This window comes from Narcine bancroftii, chromosome 4 (assembly GCF_036971445.1).
Source record: "Narcine bancroftii isolate sNarBan1 chromosome 4, sNarBan1.hap1, whole genome shotgun sequence".
In the NCBI taxonomy this organism is placed as follows: Eukaryota; Metazoa; Chordata; class Chondrichthyes; order Torpediniformes; family Narcinidae; genus Narcine; species Narcine bancroftii.
The window spans coordinates 270,655,718-270,672,962 of record NC_091472.1 but is presented as its reverse complement, the minus strand read 5'-3'; the positions used below and the strand labels follow the sequence as shown (position 1 = coordinate 270,672,962).

General features: G+C 40.5%; 2 long non-coding RNA genes across 4 annotated transcripts in view; one reads left to right on the top strand and one right to left on the bottom strand.

The window, feature by feature from the left end:
* Positions 1–17,245, top strand: part of LOC138761964 (uncharacterized) — a 108,690-nt gene that overhangs the window by 9,603 nt on the left and 81,842 nt on the right. Inside the window, exon 2 of one of the 3 annotated variants that reach the window (XR_011356658.1) lies at positions 13,761–13,890. The exons of the other annotated variants lie outside the window; for them this stretch is intronic. This is a non-coding gene — a long non-coding RNA (uncharacterized lncRNA). The remainder of the gene's footprint in view (positions 1–13,760; positions 13,891–17,245) is intronic. 3 annotated transcript variants of the gene reach the window in all.
* Positions 8,770–17,245, bottom strand: part of LOC138761963 (uncharacterized) — a 39,916-nt gene continuing 31,440 nt past the window's right edge. The window contains exon 3 of the long non-coding RNA XR_011356657.1: positions 8,770–8,949. This is a non-coding gene — a long non-coding RNA (uncharacterized lncRNA). The remainder of the gene's footprint in view (positions 8,950–17,245) is intronic.

Genomic DNA, 17,245 nt, shown 5'->3' with positions numbered 1-17,245 from the left:
TATTTGATAGTCGCCTGTTACTACTCTAAGTTTCCATTTGTCAAAAGGGTAAAAGACCTGAAAGCATCAACTATCACCTCAGAAATGAGAATGCTCCTTGTTGAACAAGGAATACCTGAGCAAATAATATGTGACAATGGAACACAATTCACATCACAAGAATTCAGAAAGTTGGCTGCAGAGCATAGAATTGTTATCATTACATCATATCCATACTACCCCAAAGGTCATGAGTTCATTGAAAGACAAAGACAAGTGCAAACTGTGAAACACATACTAGTTAAGTGCCGCGAAACTAAAGAAGACCCATACCAAGCTCTTCTATCATTATGAGCAACACCTTTAAGGACTGACATGAAGTCCCCAGCAGAACCTCTAAATGGCAGGAGATATAAAATAACTCTGCCAAGCAAAATAGAATACCAGGAGGAAACCAGAAGAAAACTGGCTGACAGGCAAGATGAAAGAAACCAGCATTATAACAAACATGGCCAGAACTCCTCAGAGGGCAGCGAGTTCAGAATCAAGAGTGATGTTGAAAACATGGACCCCAGCAAAGGTCATCAGAGACACTGAGATACCAAGACACACTCTAGCAATTAGCTGAAGTGGAACAGAATTTGCATCCATCTGACACGAGATATGATGAAACAAAGCTTTAATACTGTCATGATAATGAATATGTATGAGATGTACCGGAAGTCACGTGGTATGAGAGAGAGATAAGAACACAAGCAAGAGAACAAAGGAAACGGGAGAATAAAAAGACTACAGAGAAGTTTACCTGATAAGACTTGTGTTTAATGTTTTATTAACTTCACATTTCGGGCCACAAATGTGACATTGGCGACGAGGATGAAAGAAGCTTGAAGAAAATTAAAGACTAAACAAGATTACAGATGTTTACAGACAACTTCAAGGTGATAAGAATTTTCTCTGTGACTCAGTACTTTTGGAGCTGGAATATTTCCTCATGGCTGGTGCAAACTGTGACTTTCTAACACATAGTAGAATTGCTAATTTTGACCCGACTGGTGATGCAAGCACTGTAAGTGTGAAGTGGAAGGCATGGCTGGAAGAATTTGAATCCTATGCCGACAGTCGTGGCCTATTTTTAGATACCGGTACAGTTGAACAAAAAGTGCAGAGAAGGGCGTTACTTCTTTTCACTGCAGGACCCTCAGTTCGGGAAACATTTAAGACACTTTTGAATACTGGAAGAAAGGATGAGAACCGGAAAGCGGTAGATGCATTAAATGCACACTATGTAGTGACACCGAATGCTACATTTCAACGCCATTTGTTTCGGAGAACGAGACAAGAAGATGGCCAGACAATTGCTCAGTACGTGACGAGACTACGCCAGCTAGCTGTTGGATGCAATTACATGCCAGCTGATTTGGACAACCAATTATTGGATCAAGTCGTACAGCACTGCAGATCAGATAAACTCAGAAGACGTCTACTGGAAAGAGGGAGTGAGTTGGAACTCACCGATGCTTTAACCATTGCTGCTGCATTAGAGGCTGTTGAAGGGCAATTTCATACCATGACCCTGAAAGACAACTCAAGCCAGCAAATTAAGAGGCTCTCACATCGCCATAATCAGCCAAGATATACGCCGACACAGGACGTGGAGTGTTATCGATGTGGAAACAGAGGTCACTTTGGAAAAGACCCATATTGCCCGGCCAAAGGCAAAGTTTGCAGAAAGTGTGGAGGTAAGGACCACTTTGCAAAGAAGTGCAAAAGCAAGTCCAATGCAGACCAGAAGAGGAAGAGTACAACTTCCAAAGGCAAAGCCTGGGGGAAAGGAAAGTATCCTGGAAAGAAAGATACCATTCGCCAGATAGACGGTGACGATGATGATACCCAGGAGGAACAGAGTTGTTACCAATTTACGTTGAATGAAGGACATCATGAGAAGGTCCCAATGATCATTGGTGGATGACAGTTCAGGTCATTGTAGACTCAGGCAGTGACAGTAATGTGATTGATCGACATTTATGGGAGAAGTTGAAAAGGAAAAAGATCATCTGTACCTCAAAGAAGTGTTCCAAGAAACTGTATCCATACACAGCAACCAAGCCATTGCAGACCATTGGATGTTTTACTGCAACTGTTGAAGCTGGAGATAAGTACACCGAAGCAGAGTTTATGGTCATAGAAGAGAGGGGAGAACCATTGTTGAGTAGAAGCACAGCGCAAGACCTGGCAATACTTCGTATTGGAGCTTGTGTCAATTCAATTCAGTCATACGAGGATATGAAGCAAGAATTCCCTGCAGTCTTCCAAGGAGTAGGAAAGCTGAAAGGTCGACAATTGAAGCTAGCGGTAGATGAAACGGTCAAACCCAAGGCACAACCAATGCGCCGAACTCCGTTTGGACTTCGTGGGAAAGTCCAAGCCAAAATTAAAGAATTGATCGAACAAGACATTATTGAACCGGTGGAACATTCGACACAATGGGTCAGTCCCATAGTAATTGTGCCCAAACCAAAGGGTGACATAAGACTAAGTGTTGACATGAGAATGGCCAATGAAGCTATAATTAGAGAACGACACCCTATACCAACAGTGGAAGAAATACTTCAAGAACTAACTACCAGCAAGGTATTCTCAAAAATTGATCTGAAATGGGGCTATTATCAATTAGAGCTGGATCCAGGTTCCCGAGATGTAACTACATTTGTGACTCACTGTGGATTGTATTGTTACAAGAGACTATCATTTGGAATTAATGCAGCTTCGGAGATCTACCAGTATGAAATCCATCGAGTGATTCAAGGCATTCCTGGAGTTGCCAACATTTCTGACGACATCATAGTCCATGCACCAATGAAGGAAGAGCATGACAAACGGTTGAGGCGTGTACTATCTAGACTACAGGAGGCAGGCCTTACCGTGAATGGAAACAAGTGTCAGTTCGGTGTGTCAGAAATGGACTTCATGGGACACAGACTTACACGGAAAGGACTAAACCCTGCAGAGGCCAAGGTGAAAGCTATCGCAGAGGCACGTGCACCTCAGAATGCAACAGAGGTGAGGAGTTTCCTAGGATTGGTCAATTTTTGTGCAAAGTTCATTCCTAATTTCGCTACAGTGGCAGAACCACTAAGGAAACTAACCAGGAAAGGTGTACCATTTCATTTTGGATCTGAGCAGAAGAAAGCTTTCACAGCGCTGAAGCAAAGCCTGACAGATGCAAAAACTCTTGGATATTACAATCCGGCGGCATCAACCAAAGTTATAGCGGATGCCAGCCCAGTTGGTTTAGGAGCCGTGTTGGTCCAGATGCATGATGGAGGACCAAGAATCATTGCCTATGCCAGCAGATCGTTATCAGATGTGGAAAGAAGATACTCTCAGACAGAGAAAGAAGCACTCGGACTTGTATGGGCCTGTGAGAGGTTCTATGCATATTTATACGGCATTGAATTTGAACTCATCACAGATCATAAGCCATTAGAGGTGATCTATGCACCTAGATCCAAACCATGTGCCAGAATAGAGAGATGGGTACTCAGACTACCACCCTACAAATATAAAGTAATCCACATTGCAGGGAAAGCAAACATTGCTGATCCCGCTGTCCAGATTGGTGAAGGATGGATGTCCACAATCCAAGTCAGAATTGGGAACAGAAACAGAGAGCTTTGTATGCTTCGTAGCTATTCAGGCGACACCAAAAGCTGTGACTACGAAGGAAGTCAAGAGAGAATCCGAACGTGATCCAGAACTCATGGAAGTAAGAGAATGCATACAGAGTGGACAATGGTGGCCAAGTTGTGATAAAGACGCAGAGAAATTTGTTAAAACTTGTCATGGATGTCAAATCACAAGTAGGAGTAATCCGCCAGAACCGATCCGGAGTACGCAACTTCCGACAGGACCATGGATCGACGTAGCTGTTGATTTTCTTGGACCTTTACTGATGGGTGAATCAATTATGGTAGTGATAGATTACTACAGCAGATACTATGAGTATGTGGTGTTGAAGTCCACAACCACTGAAAAAACAATACAAGCGTTAGCAGAGATATTCGCAAGATATGGATTACCTGTTACATTATACTCTGACAATGGTCCACAATTCATTTCAGAGACATTTGCAGAATACATGAGGACCACAGGTATCCACCATCATAAAGTAACTCCGAAATGGCCGCAAGCCAACGGGGAAGTAGAGAGACAGAATCAGTCCATTGAAAAACGGTTGAGGATTGCACACGCAGAAGGACAAAATTGGCGAGAAGCATTGTTATCTTATGTGGCTGTCTATCGAGCAACGCCTCATGAAACCACTGGGAAAAAGTCCTGCAGAAGCATTTTTTGGGAGAAAAATCCGCACAAAAATGCCAGAAATAAAGGAAATCCGAGACGACCAGGAGATGAGGGACCACGATGCTGAAAAGAAAGGTGCAGCAAAGCTGTACACAGATTCGAAACGTGGAGCCAAGTACTCAGACATCATGCCAGGAGATAATGTTCTAGTGAGGCATGAAACTGGTGGTAAGCTAGACACACCTTATTACCATCAACCCTATACTGCCGTATCCAGAAGTGGCAGTATGGTGACAGTCAAGTCTCCGACTGGAGTCCTGTATAAGAGAAATGTATCAGGTGTAAAAAGGTACCAGTCCAGAGATACATCGAGCAAAGAGGTTGAAAGGCCAATACGAGATGCTGAAACTGAGAGACCTGATGATGTTCCAGAGGCAGTTACCAGCACTCCTGATGAAGTGACTAGAGCGCCAGAAACACCCGAAGCCGTGGCGAGCAGTATTTCCGACGCTGAGAGTGAACAACCGAGAAGCGACGACAATATCGCAGGCAGGCCGAAACGAAACCGGAAACCGCCCAAACGATACGAAGACCTTGTGCCATAGTTTTAATAAGAACTTTGGGACAGTATTTTAATCTTGTATCATAAAGAGCATGTATGAGTGCAGTAGGAAGTAAACTTTATGTAGTTGAGTTATAGTATTACCATTAGTTACGATGTTTGTATGTTTCCGAGGGATATTGGTAAGTGAAGGTAAAGTTTATTTCTGATTAAAGGAGGGATGTCATGATAATGAATATGTATGAGATGTACCGGAAGTCACGTGGTATGAGAGAGAGATAAGAACACAAGCAAAAGAACAAAGGAAACGGGAGAATAAAAAGACTACGGAGAAGTTTACCTGATAAGACTTGTGTTTAATGTTTTATTAACTTCACATTTCGGGCCACAAATGTGACAAATACTAGTAAAACCTGCATCACCATTATCAAGAGAGATATCAAGTGAAGAGACCACAACCACTAATACTGAAACATTAACATAGTAGTTGTCAGGAGAAGCACAACAAACTACATCACCTACACGTGGACCAGCAACACAGAGCCCAATGGTCTCAGCCAAATCCACATGATGGCGAAGCAACATACTGCCACCAGTGTGATATCAATAAGAACTATTTAAAAATAGCTGTGTAAGTAAATTAGTGTACAAGTTCAGTTACTTAAGTTGCACTGGAAATAAAGTAATAAAGAAGACTACATTTTTCTTTATCTTGAGAAGGAGGGATGTTATATAGTCAGAATAACATGAATTATTTTGTAACTTCATAAGAATACACCCTTCTCACTGTAGTAATAGTAATGCACCACTGTGGGGTATATGTATAAGAGTGTGTGTGAACAGTTTCCTGAGATGGTGGAAGGCATCAGTAAGTAAAGGCTCTTCTGTTATTTGAATCTTGCATCTCTGTTATTTAAGAAGCCTCCCAAGTAACAGAGAGACATAACATCATCAATGATCAGTATCTCAAATATGTCAGATACATTAATATTGAGCTGATAAAATCAGATCAGAGTCCAAATAACTGACAGCAAATGACTCATTAAAGCCTTTCCCCCACCCAGTATACAAATCAGGAATGTACATGTGCATACACTCCATTGACTAAATGTGCAAAGCATCTCAACGCCAGGCTACACAAAGAGCTCATTTTATTAGTTTTCTGTCCATACCTTGATGAAAGATTCAGGCCCAAAACATTGGGTATGTATCTTTATCTTTTCTACATGAAGAATGTGGCCTGACTTGCTTAGTTTCTCCTGCATTTTTGTGAAAGCATAATATATGTAGTGTGCAAAAGGACATTATTCACCGTAACCTCTGATTTGATTTGTCTTCTCAAATCTGGAACAAAGACGGAAAGAGCAGGAAAACTCAGCCAGTCAACATTATTCTGTAGCGAGAGTTAATAATTTCAACAATTAAGGATCAAAATTACATGCTGATTTTGTCAGTGATGGTCACTTCCAGGAGTGACAAAAAACAAGATGCATACCAAAAGGAAATGTTGATGAATGGGTAGTTTTATTCTTAGGAGATTATTTTTTGTGTGGGTATAAAAGCATGCTGTGTAAATATCTGAAAGGAAAATTTATGTGAGAATGAGCTTGTGGGACAGAGTAGCCTGCTAACAGCCTGAATTTTTAACTCATTTGTTTCCTGTTTCTTTTCCCTTTACCTCCCCTTTACCTTCGCCAAACTTGTGACATTATTTTTAAAGTATGACATGGCAGCTGTTATATTCTTGCAATCAAATATCTTGCAGAACAACCTATAAATGGGCCATTCAGTCATACAGTTCTTCCAGGATTTCTGAAGGGTAAATTAATTTTTCCCAATCCCCTACTCGAATCTCATCATCATACAATTTTGCTCCTTCAAAATTTCAGGTAATTCCCTCATGAAGGCTGTTATTGAATGTGTATATTCTATGTAATCGAGCAGTGTATTCATCATCCAAACCAACCTGAGCAATGTTATTCCAATCATCTTGAACCTGCTCTCTTTCTGATAATTAGCCTTTCAGCTGATATAAATGGTTTATCTTTATTTACACACTTTAACTCCACACTGATTTGTAAAATACCTATCACTTCTCAAAGAAGAAAGGAAAGCTGAACACATGGAATTAAACAAGAAAATATGTAGATGTTGTGGCCGATCAGCAGGTCACGCAACATCCATAAGAAGTAAAAGGCCGTCAATGTTTTGGGCCTGAGCCCTTTGTTGGGAATCTAGAAAAGAACAGATAGGATGCCTGAATAAAAAGGTGAGGGTGGGGGGGGGTGAAGAGGAGGAGAGGAGAGCGGGGAGGAAGGTGAAGAGAGAGGAGCACAGGCTAACAGGAAGGAGGTGGATACAAGCTACAAGTGGGAGGAGAGAAGAGAAAGAAACTGAGAAGTGATGGGGAGAGGGCAGTGGTGGGGGGGGGTGTGGTGGGGGGGAGGGTGGGAGGGAATCAGAATGTGAATGTAGAGATTAGGGTAGAAGGGAATCTGAGTTAGTGTTGAGACAGGAAGTTTAAAAAAGTGTAGCTAAGAAGACAAAAAGGGCAGGTGAAAAGAGGATAATTTGCTGTATGATAGAAAGACAGCTGAATTGGTAATGTATGCTAGTTTAAGAGTACTGTAATTAAATGCAAAGAATGTTAGGACAGTTTCACACTGAAAGATATGACATTATGGCCATCACCAAGATATGGCTTAATGATGAATGTGATTGGGTGCTGAATGTCCAAGGGCACACAGTGTATAGGAAAAATAGGCAGGTAGGTAGAAGGGGTGGTGTGTCCTGATGGTAAACAATGATATTAAATCTCTAGAAAGAAGGGACATCCAGTTAGATAGGGTAGAATCTGTATGGGTTGAGTTAAGAAATGGCATGGGTAAAAAGACCTTATTGGTGTACAAACAGACCCCGAAACAGCAACTGGGAAATGGTCTATGAGATACGGTGGAAATAGAAAAAGTGTGTCAGAAGGAAAATGTTAAAATAATTATGGGGGATTTTAACATGAAAGGGGATTGGGATAGTTGGGTAGTTACTGGATCTCAGGAGAGAGTTTTCAAAATGTCTAAAGGATGGCTTTTTGGAACAGCTTGTTGATAATCCCACCAGGGGCTCAACAGTTTGGGATTGGGTTATGTATAATGATTTGGAGGTGATTGGGGAATTGGAGCCCTTAAGAAGTGGTGATCATAACATGATTGAGTTCCTTTATAAATTTGAAAAGGAAAAGCTGATATCAGATGTGTCAATATTTCATTGGAACAAAGGAGATTACAGAGCCCTGAGAGACTTCATTTGGAGTATTGTGTAGTTTTGGTCACCTTATCTTAGAAGGAATGTAATAATGTTGGAGTGAGTACAGATAAGATTTACCAAGATGGTTCCTGGAATACAAGTGCTAACGTATGAGGAACATTTAGAGGCTCTTGGATTACGTGCATTTGAATATAGAAGAATGAGAGAAAATCTTGTAGAAATGTACCAAATGCTGAAAGGATTGGCCAGATTAAATGCGAATAGAATGTTTCCCTTGGTGGGTGAATCTAGTCTTAAAATTAGGAGGTACCCATTTAAAACTGAGATGAGAAGAAATCTATTTAGCCAAAGGATTGTGAACTTGTAGAACTCGGAGTTTAAAGGGGAGATTGAAAGATATCTAATTAGTTAAGGGATTTGAGTGGCGGTGTTGGAGGAAGGGGAGAGAAAGGCAGGAAAATGGAATGAGAAGTGAGAACAATTTGGCTCAGGTTGGATTTGCAGAGCAGACTGGATGGGCCTATTTCTTTTCCTTGATTTTTGTGAACTTGTAAGTTTCAATAGTTATTTGCCTGAGACTGGGACAAGGTCATATAATTCAGATGCAGAAAACAATGTCTGATTTTTTTTTTTCAAAAAACCACATAACTACAGCAACATTTCACTTCATAATTTTTTAAATCAAGTAAGCTTAGCAATTGTTGCCTGGAATCCTTTCAGAAGTTGCAAATAGTAGATCCAATCAATAATGGCTGGTGAAACATGCAAGGTGAAATAAGGTTCCTTTTACTGAGATGTAATAACGCATTAAAATATATGATGCACTTCAATTTTGTCTGCTGTAAGGCAAAAAAAAAGTTGCTATGAGGATTACTATCAAAAAGAGAAAGAAGAAAAATAGTGTCCCATCAAGGACACTGTGTTTGTGAATTCGCCTCCAGTGCACCTGGAGCCTCTGAAGCTGCACACACTCCTGTTCAAATCAGCAGCCGACCCAAGCTCCAGGTCCAACCCTCCAATACAATCAGGAAGCCTTCAGTATTTTCTCAATACCTGCTTCTCATGAGCCAGTCTCCAGTAGTCCCCCAGGCAGTGTGGGTCCTTTGACCACTGCTACCAAAAGCCCTCAGGCTGTGTTTGTCCTTCATTTGCTGAATTACTTGCTGGTCTGCTGTCGTGGTTACCTTCCCTGAAGGATGCTCTCCCATGCTTTGCCTTCTCATCAAGGGATGCTCTCCCTGTTTCTGGTGCCCTACACCAGTCAATTGTTCCCATGGAACATGGAGTCTGAAACCTCTCGTGGTACTCTGCCCAGCACTTGTGCTGCCTTCTCAGGTACAGACGTCTACAGTTGCAGGATTTAAAAAAAAAACACCATTGTCCCTTTAAACAAGCTATTTTTAAGCCTCTACTAAACTGTCAGCATTAGATCAGGTAGAAGGACCCTGCAGAGCAGCAATGTCTCCACTACTCAGTGGCAGTGCAGCCATTGCAGCAGCTATGGCAGCCCCACCATTTCATTTTGGGCCATTATATGCAAAACTAATTGGAGTTAACATTAAAAAGTGTACTGTAGTATAATTTCTCCTTTAAATATATTATTTTTCAAATTAATTTTATTTCACTTTCAATCTTTAGAATTTTGTGGAAAAGAACACAAGGTTCCAAAATATGAAGAATATATTTCCAAAAATAAAACAATAGCGATATATCCTTCCCCATACAATGTTGTCAGAATGAGAAACAGGCAAAAAAAAGCAAATTCTAATCTACTGAGAGAACCTGGGAAGCTTTAACATAAAATTAAAGATAGCATGGTTCTGATGAATCTATAAAACATTACTAACTGAAGAAAAAAACATATACATGAATAAATACATTCAATGATCAAGACAAACAGATTTAATGCGCATGAAAATAGTCTATAAAAGGACTCCAAATTTTATGAAAATTAGTGTTGCATACAATGAGGAACCCCTGATCTTTTTTAAATTAAGACAAGATATGACATAACCACTGAGTACTAGTGGGTGGAACAGGATCTTTCCATCGAAGTAGGATAGCTCTTTGTCCCATAAGAGATGTAAATAGTATGACTTGACAATCAGATGAAGAAAATAGTTTGTTAATATCATCTAACACTCCAAACAAAGCTGCTAAAGGATTAGGTACAAGGTTAACATATAATATTATAGAGAAAACCAATTAATCTTCATTGGCATTATATTAATATGACTTTTCAATAGAATCATTCATCATGACTTGGAGTTATTTGATCAATTAGCAAAGTCATCAATTTAATTCCATTCTCCCATAATTTCACTTTTTAAATTGGTTTATTACGATCACATGAAGAAAAATGCCCCCTGATCCTAAATGTGGTCCAAATCAACTTATTTTTTTCAGGGACATTCTTGCTAAGAGAATCTTTTTTTCTCTCTCAATTGAAACTTCTTGTGATTGAATCTATCTGTTCTGCAATCCATTAATCTTCCATAGAAAAAGTAATCTCAGATTCCCAACTCTTCCTGATATCATTCTGGTCAATCTCTACAGCACTCTCTTCAAGACCATGCCAACTTAAAATATGGAGGCCTGATGAGTACATACTTGAACGATTGGAAAACCTTGCCATACCTTAGTTTCATTCCATGCCTTTGTTTACAATGCTTCAGTGAAGTTAAAGGACTTCCAGAAAAATAAAACCCAGAATTATTTCAATAACTAAAATTTAATAATTTGCTATATATTTCACTGAGGTAATTGAGAATGTAGTTCAGTGAGATAATTGAGAATGTAGTTCATCTGAAGGCTAATGAATATACCTGACATCAAAGAGTATTTATATTTAACTACACAGCAGAGAATGCAGAAGAAAAATTCAGAGGCAATTGGTTAAAAACCAGACCTTTATATAAAAAAAAAACAGCAATCCAGCAGTTGGATTTTTTCAGCACAAAATTCATTTGTATGTATTTTTTTATTGCTATTGCAAACTTCATCAAAACAAATCTATCCTAATCTAACTTAAGTCAAGCTGTTTACATTCCTGAAAAATGGAAGTTTGTAGAGCTCGTCGAAAGAACCAAAGACTTGTTGATCCAAACCAAGGCTTTTATTAGCAAAAGACAGGAGCTCTTCACAGGTGCCCGACTAGTCCGGAATGATCCGACCCGGCTAGGGACACAACCCTTTAAGGCCCAGACAATAGGCGTGGCTTAGCTCTCAGCCAATCGCTGTAAGCACAGTCTAGATACAGTAACTATATACACTATGTACATTGGTGATAGATCTGTACTATCAGATTCACCCCTTCTTGGAGAACTGACCCTGGAAAAAAAAACCAAAAAAACGAGGGAGAGAATGAAAGGAAGGGGTAAGTCAAGGAGCTAGGTCCCGCCCGTCTGGGAACTCAACTTAGGCGTAATGTGGGTTTGCATGGAGTAGAGTCACTCGGTCGACCAAGGGGTCATTCTTTGAGTGCCGGATGTGGCGTCGCAAAAGGATGGGGCCAGGGACAGTGAGCCATGCGGTAGAGTGGTTCCTGATTCGGATTTCCTCAGGAAAAGGGACATCCTTTCGTGGGGGGTGGCATTTGTTGCAGTACATAGGAGGGAGCGGATGGAGTGTAAGGCACTAATGAGAACCTCCTGCCAGTGAGAGGTGGGGAGACCTTTAGACCAGAGAGCCAGTGTAACCGCTCTCCATACGGTGGCATTCTCCCTCTTGACCTGGCCGTTACCGCGTGGGTTATAGCTCGTGGTCCTGCTTGAAGCGATACCACACTCCAGAAGGTACTGTTGCAGCTCCGCGCTCATGAATGAGCACCCCCTGTCACTGTGGATGGAATTGGGGTATCCGAAAATGGCGAAAATACTGTGAAGGGCCTGTATCACTGAGGTGGCAGTGGTGTCTGGGCAGGGCACAGCGAACGGGAAGCGGGAGTACTCGTCGATGGCCGTAAGGATGTAGGTATTACGGTTGGTCGACGGTAGGGGCCCCTTAAAGTCTACGCTAAGATGCTCGAAGGGGTGGGTGGCTTTGATAACGTGGGAGTTATCTGGACGGAAGAAGTGGGGCTTGCATTCAGCGCAGATCGAACAGGCTCGGGTCATGGAGCAGATCTCCTCGATTGTGTAGGGTAGGTTGCGCGCCTTGACAAAGTGGGCAAACCTAGTGACCCCTGGATGACAGAACGCCTCATGGAGTTTCTTTAGTCTGTCCATCTGTATGCTGGTGCACGTCCCCCTGGAGAGCGCGTCAGGCGGGTCGTTGAGCTTACCAGGCCGGTGCAGGATGTCATAATTAAAGGTGGAGAATTCGATTCTCCATCTGGCGATTTTGTCGTTTTTTTATCTTACCACGCTGGGTGTTGCTGAACATGAAGGAGACCGCGCGTTGATCAGTCAACAGTGTAAAGCGCCTCCCAGCGAGGTAATGTCTCCAACGATGCACCGCTTAGTCTAGATACAGTAACTATATACACTGATAGATCTGTACTATCACATTGTTCAAAGCCATATCAGTGCTCTGTTGTAGACTTGATAATCTGAAGCCAGGACCATACAGTTACAAGGTGCCTTAGAGTACTGCAGATGACTGATCGCCCAGTCGTGTTCACTAATGGAACCTGGTGAGGTCGCCACTCAGGGCTAGGATTATTCACACTTTTTTCTCAATAGTGCTCCAGCTAATGACATTACTGATATACTAGGCCTATAAGAAGAATCAATGAGATGTAGCAGTTTATCTATTGATGCCATGCTTTTAGCTAATTAAACCATAAGAGAACATATGATCAGAACTGGTCATCCATTGATCTTGACTGATTCCATACACTTTGCATGCTTGGTGCTCAGAAACCAGTAGTTTTTTTGCTCTTCATCAGGAATCATCCCTATAAATTGCTTGAACTTGGTGATGGAATTTTATGTGCCACAAACATTAACAACCTCTAGAATATATTTGTTTTACTGTGTGGTAATTGGTTAATGTCACTCACGGAACCAATTTGATTTGATAGAAATTAGTCGGCAATTAACTCAATCATTTTAACAAGTGTCAGGTCACATTGTGTCTCACACATCGCATTCTTTCGGTTTACCCAAACTTCATGCACTGATCTGCAAACCAACATTTCTAAATATCATTCGAACTAAATTTTGCACAGCACATGACCATCTGACATGACCCAAAATGCTTGAAATTATTACTATTAAACACACTAAAGATAATTGCTCTCCCTGAGCAAAGGAACAGATGTCCTTTAGTTCTCTCATGTAAATTTCAACCAGATGATAAAAATAGACTGATGGTGATCAGTTATTTATATATGGTGATGTTAACCTGTGAGTAATTCTGAATGATGACCTTGATGAGATTGAATCAGGTTTGACATCAGTGAGGCTGATAAATGGATGGAAATGAAATCTGCTTGGTTTTTAAATGAGGGGAGCAAAGCAAGAAGGGTGTCCTGGATATAAATTACAATAGAGTAACAGCTCCAGGCACTAAAGAGCACAATGAACAATTAAATGAAACACATTCTGAACAAACATATATTTGAATCTTCCCAAACCAGTGGGCTTGTGTATTGCCACCATTAATTGAAATGACTGAAACCAGATTTAAATATATTTCATAATTGTAGGACGGAACAGCACAAAAGACGATGACCATGGTTTAAATTGGCTGGAGGTTTGGAGATTTAGAATTTGAACTATAGGAATCTTAACTATTTCTTGGACACGAGGGATGAGAAGGTGACAAAGAATGACAAAGTAAGTCATAGGTTGCACTTGTATTGCAAGATTTGGATGACCTTGAAACTTGTTTATGAACAGAAAATATGACAAGTGTGTTATCATAAAATATGAACAGTTAATGCTGTTACAGTGCCAGGTGTCTAAGGAGTTTGTACATTCTTCCCATGTCTGCATGGGTTTCCAGAATGCTCCGGTTTTCTCCCACCCTTTTGGAGTTGTAGATTAATTAGATGTAATTGGGCAGTACAGGTTCATGGGCCTAAAGGGCTTTTTGCCATGCTGTCTAAGTTAAATTTAAATTAAAAAAAAAATAAATTAACAGGTGAAGCAGAACCAGTGGAGAGAGAACAACAAGCTATTGTTTCAAGTTAATGACATCTGGTCAAACGTTTTATCGTGTTGGCTGTTTATTTGAGCCATGTGTATGCACAAAAATAAATGTCATTTTAGAACTTATTTTATAAAATAAAACATCCCAATGGGCTTGGATGCATTTGCAGAACCTTGCCCAGCCACATCGCACTATAGCACTGTCAAAGAGAAAATAATTGTAATGCAAATCAGGGTAAGAGATAGTGGAAATAAAACTAAGATTAATTAAATTACTTCAGTTATGGGAATGTTGGAGATGCATCGGGAGGAAATTTATTTCTGATTATTAGCACATTATGAGTTGGAGTTCTTTGATGACTGATTATGTTTGCCTTTCCCCATGGAAGGTACTTAATGCAAACTTTTCCACCAATCCATTTTAGGAGGCAGATAAAAAAGAGATAATTGTAAGGGGGGGAAAACCTGTGGGGAAGATGGGGAAGATTAAATCACAATATGGGATAACAGTGTCAGGCCTTGCAGGGTTTTGGAATGGGATAGATGGTTCAAGAAAAGATGTAAATGAGAATGGCAAAATCATTATTCTCACTGTTAATTCTGTAAGGTTGTAATGTGCCTAATCAAAAAATTACTTAATTCTTCAGATTATTGTGTGTTTTTAGTGTGAGGTAAGAAGTTGGTGTCAGTGAATGTGAACAGAGCATAAGAGGTAACTGGAAACTTGGATTCAAGTTTAAAGAATGAATGATGTTCCACAAAGCAATAATCTCATCTGTGGCTGGTATTCCCCCAACATCAAAGAGAATGAAGTATGTCCAGAGAATACACGATTCTAAATTGAGAGGACAAATCTGAATGTGCATTGGAAATGAATAAGTCTGAAGATCGTCTGATTGGAGTTCAATACACAAAATTGCTGCAGAGACTCAGCAGGTCACACAGCAGCCATAGGAAGCAAATGCCTAAGCCATTCGTCAAGGAACTTACTGAGGTGTGGAAGAAGGTGAGGCCTCTACTGAGGACAGAGCATTCAATCTCCAAGAGGGAAAGGTTAGAGCGATAGAAAAGACCTGGCAGGTGTTAGTGGGGTTCAATGGGTGGATATCAGGGTGAGGAGAGTGGAGGATCAGAGGGAAGAAGTGGAGAATTGAGAGGATTCAAGTGGAATTGGGGGAGATGAGTGTCAAAGGGCAAGGGGGTGAAAAGAAATGGGAAGTTCAAAGGCGTAGATGGGGAGAGTAGGGAGTCATTTATTTTTAAAGAAATAAACATTTCCAAAGCATTTTAATACACAAATTGCTCAAGGAAGTCTACAGGTCACATGGCATCCAATGCATCTTTGCTTCCTATGGATGCCATGTGACCCGTAGACTTTCTCGATCAATTTGTGTATTAAAATGCATTGGAAATATTTTCTTTAAAAATAAACCCTGTCTACAAAACTGCAGGAAAGTGAGTTTGGTTTAGCCAGTTCTAAAAATTGTCACGGTTCCATCAAAATTTTTAGTTATGTCTAATATTCAACCACATTTTATTCTAAAAATAATCAAAATAGTTCACATAATTTTGGTTCTGGATGATGGCTTCATGGCTGCAGTGGCATCTTCAGACCATGATGTTACCAAAATGGTCTTAAGCAGAGTGCTGTGCTCTTTTTAAAAAGGATGAAGCCAGATGGTAGTGCAGTGGAAAGGGAAGCTGAGAAAGTGTGGGAAAAGCAGCGTGGCCTGGTCTGTTGTGGTTGGGCCTCTGTGATGGGGACAAGGCTTCCAGATGTTGGGTGCTGCCGGAGGCCGAGAAGCAGCCGTGGTGAAGCAGCGTCAGGGTGTCTGGAGTGGGCAATGTATGCCTGGCTGGCTATTCTGTAGAGGTAGTGTCCAGGAGCCTGGAATGGTCATGTCATGTCCCTGGCCTGGAGGTTCAGGAGCCTGTGCCATCTTGGAGCACAGGGCCCTGCAGCGGATGGTGGGGTTGGAGAGGAGGCCATGGGGGTGTCTCTACCATTAAGGTGCTGAAGCTGACAGGTCTAATGGACTTGAGAACTATGTGGCAGTGCCTCTTTTCAGGCCACTGAACTTTCTAAAATCTAATTCTCTGAAATCTGATTGTCTCCATTGTGCCTAATGTCTAGATTTTCAACTTTTACTGTATAGTTAGCACTGTAATTTTACTCATTGTAGTTTTGTGTAGGTGTGTGCTTAGTCTTTTGTCGATTTTTTATTTTTTAAATTTTATTTATTTTTTTTTTGTCTGAAGCATAGAGGTGTGTTGCCTGATGTGTAAATGCAGTTGTGTGAGTAACATTGTAGTTTCTGGAGGATGTAATTTTGTGTTTCACTATGCACTGCATATTGGCTTTAAATGAAAATAAAGGAGACTACTACTACCAAAATCAAATTATAAAAAGATTTAAAAGATCAATGGAAAAAAATATTTAGATATACTTAATGAGGGGAAAAAAATGAAAATCATTGAGATAAAAGACAAAGCAAGAAAATTTAAATGAAAAAAATACTTTTTGATCCTTCACAGATGTTCCTCTAAGTTCAAATGAATGGAGATGTCATCTTTCAAGTCTAACCTGGTCCAGAATATTCACATAAATTTCCCAGAGTAAGCACTCTTGGATTTCTACAACTTGACACTCCATCACAATAATCTTTGTTGAGTTTAAATTGAAAGCATAGTTGGAAAGTGCTGGTGAAATCTTCCAGCAGCATTCAGACTTCCACATTCAAGTATGCATACTGGGGAATATTCACCTTCACAGCAATGTTTCAAATCAGTGATCTTTCATCAGAACAGGGGCAATTCTTTTCAGAATCTGAATCAGAAATTGTCAGGAACAAGTCATAAAATTCAGGGTTTAACAGCAACATCATAATGCAGACTTTTAGATTATAACCATCTTACAATAGTACTATCAATAAAAGAAATAGTGCATGAAAAGTAAGGCAGTGTCCTTGGTTCACTGATTATTCAAAAATTTGATGGCAGCGGTGAAGAAGCTGCTGTTGTTTGCTCATCTTTAGGCTCC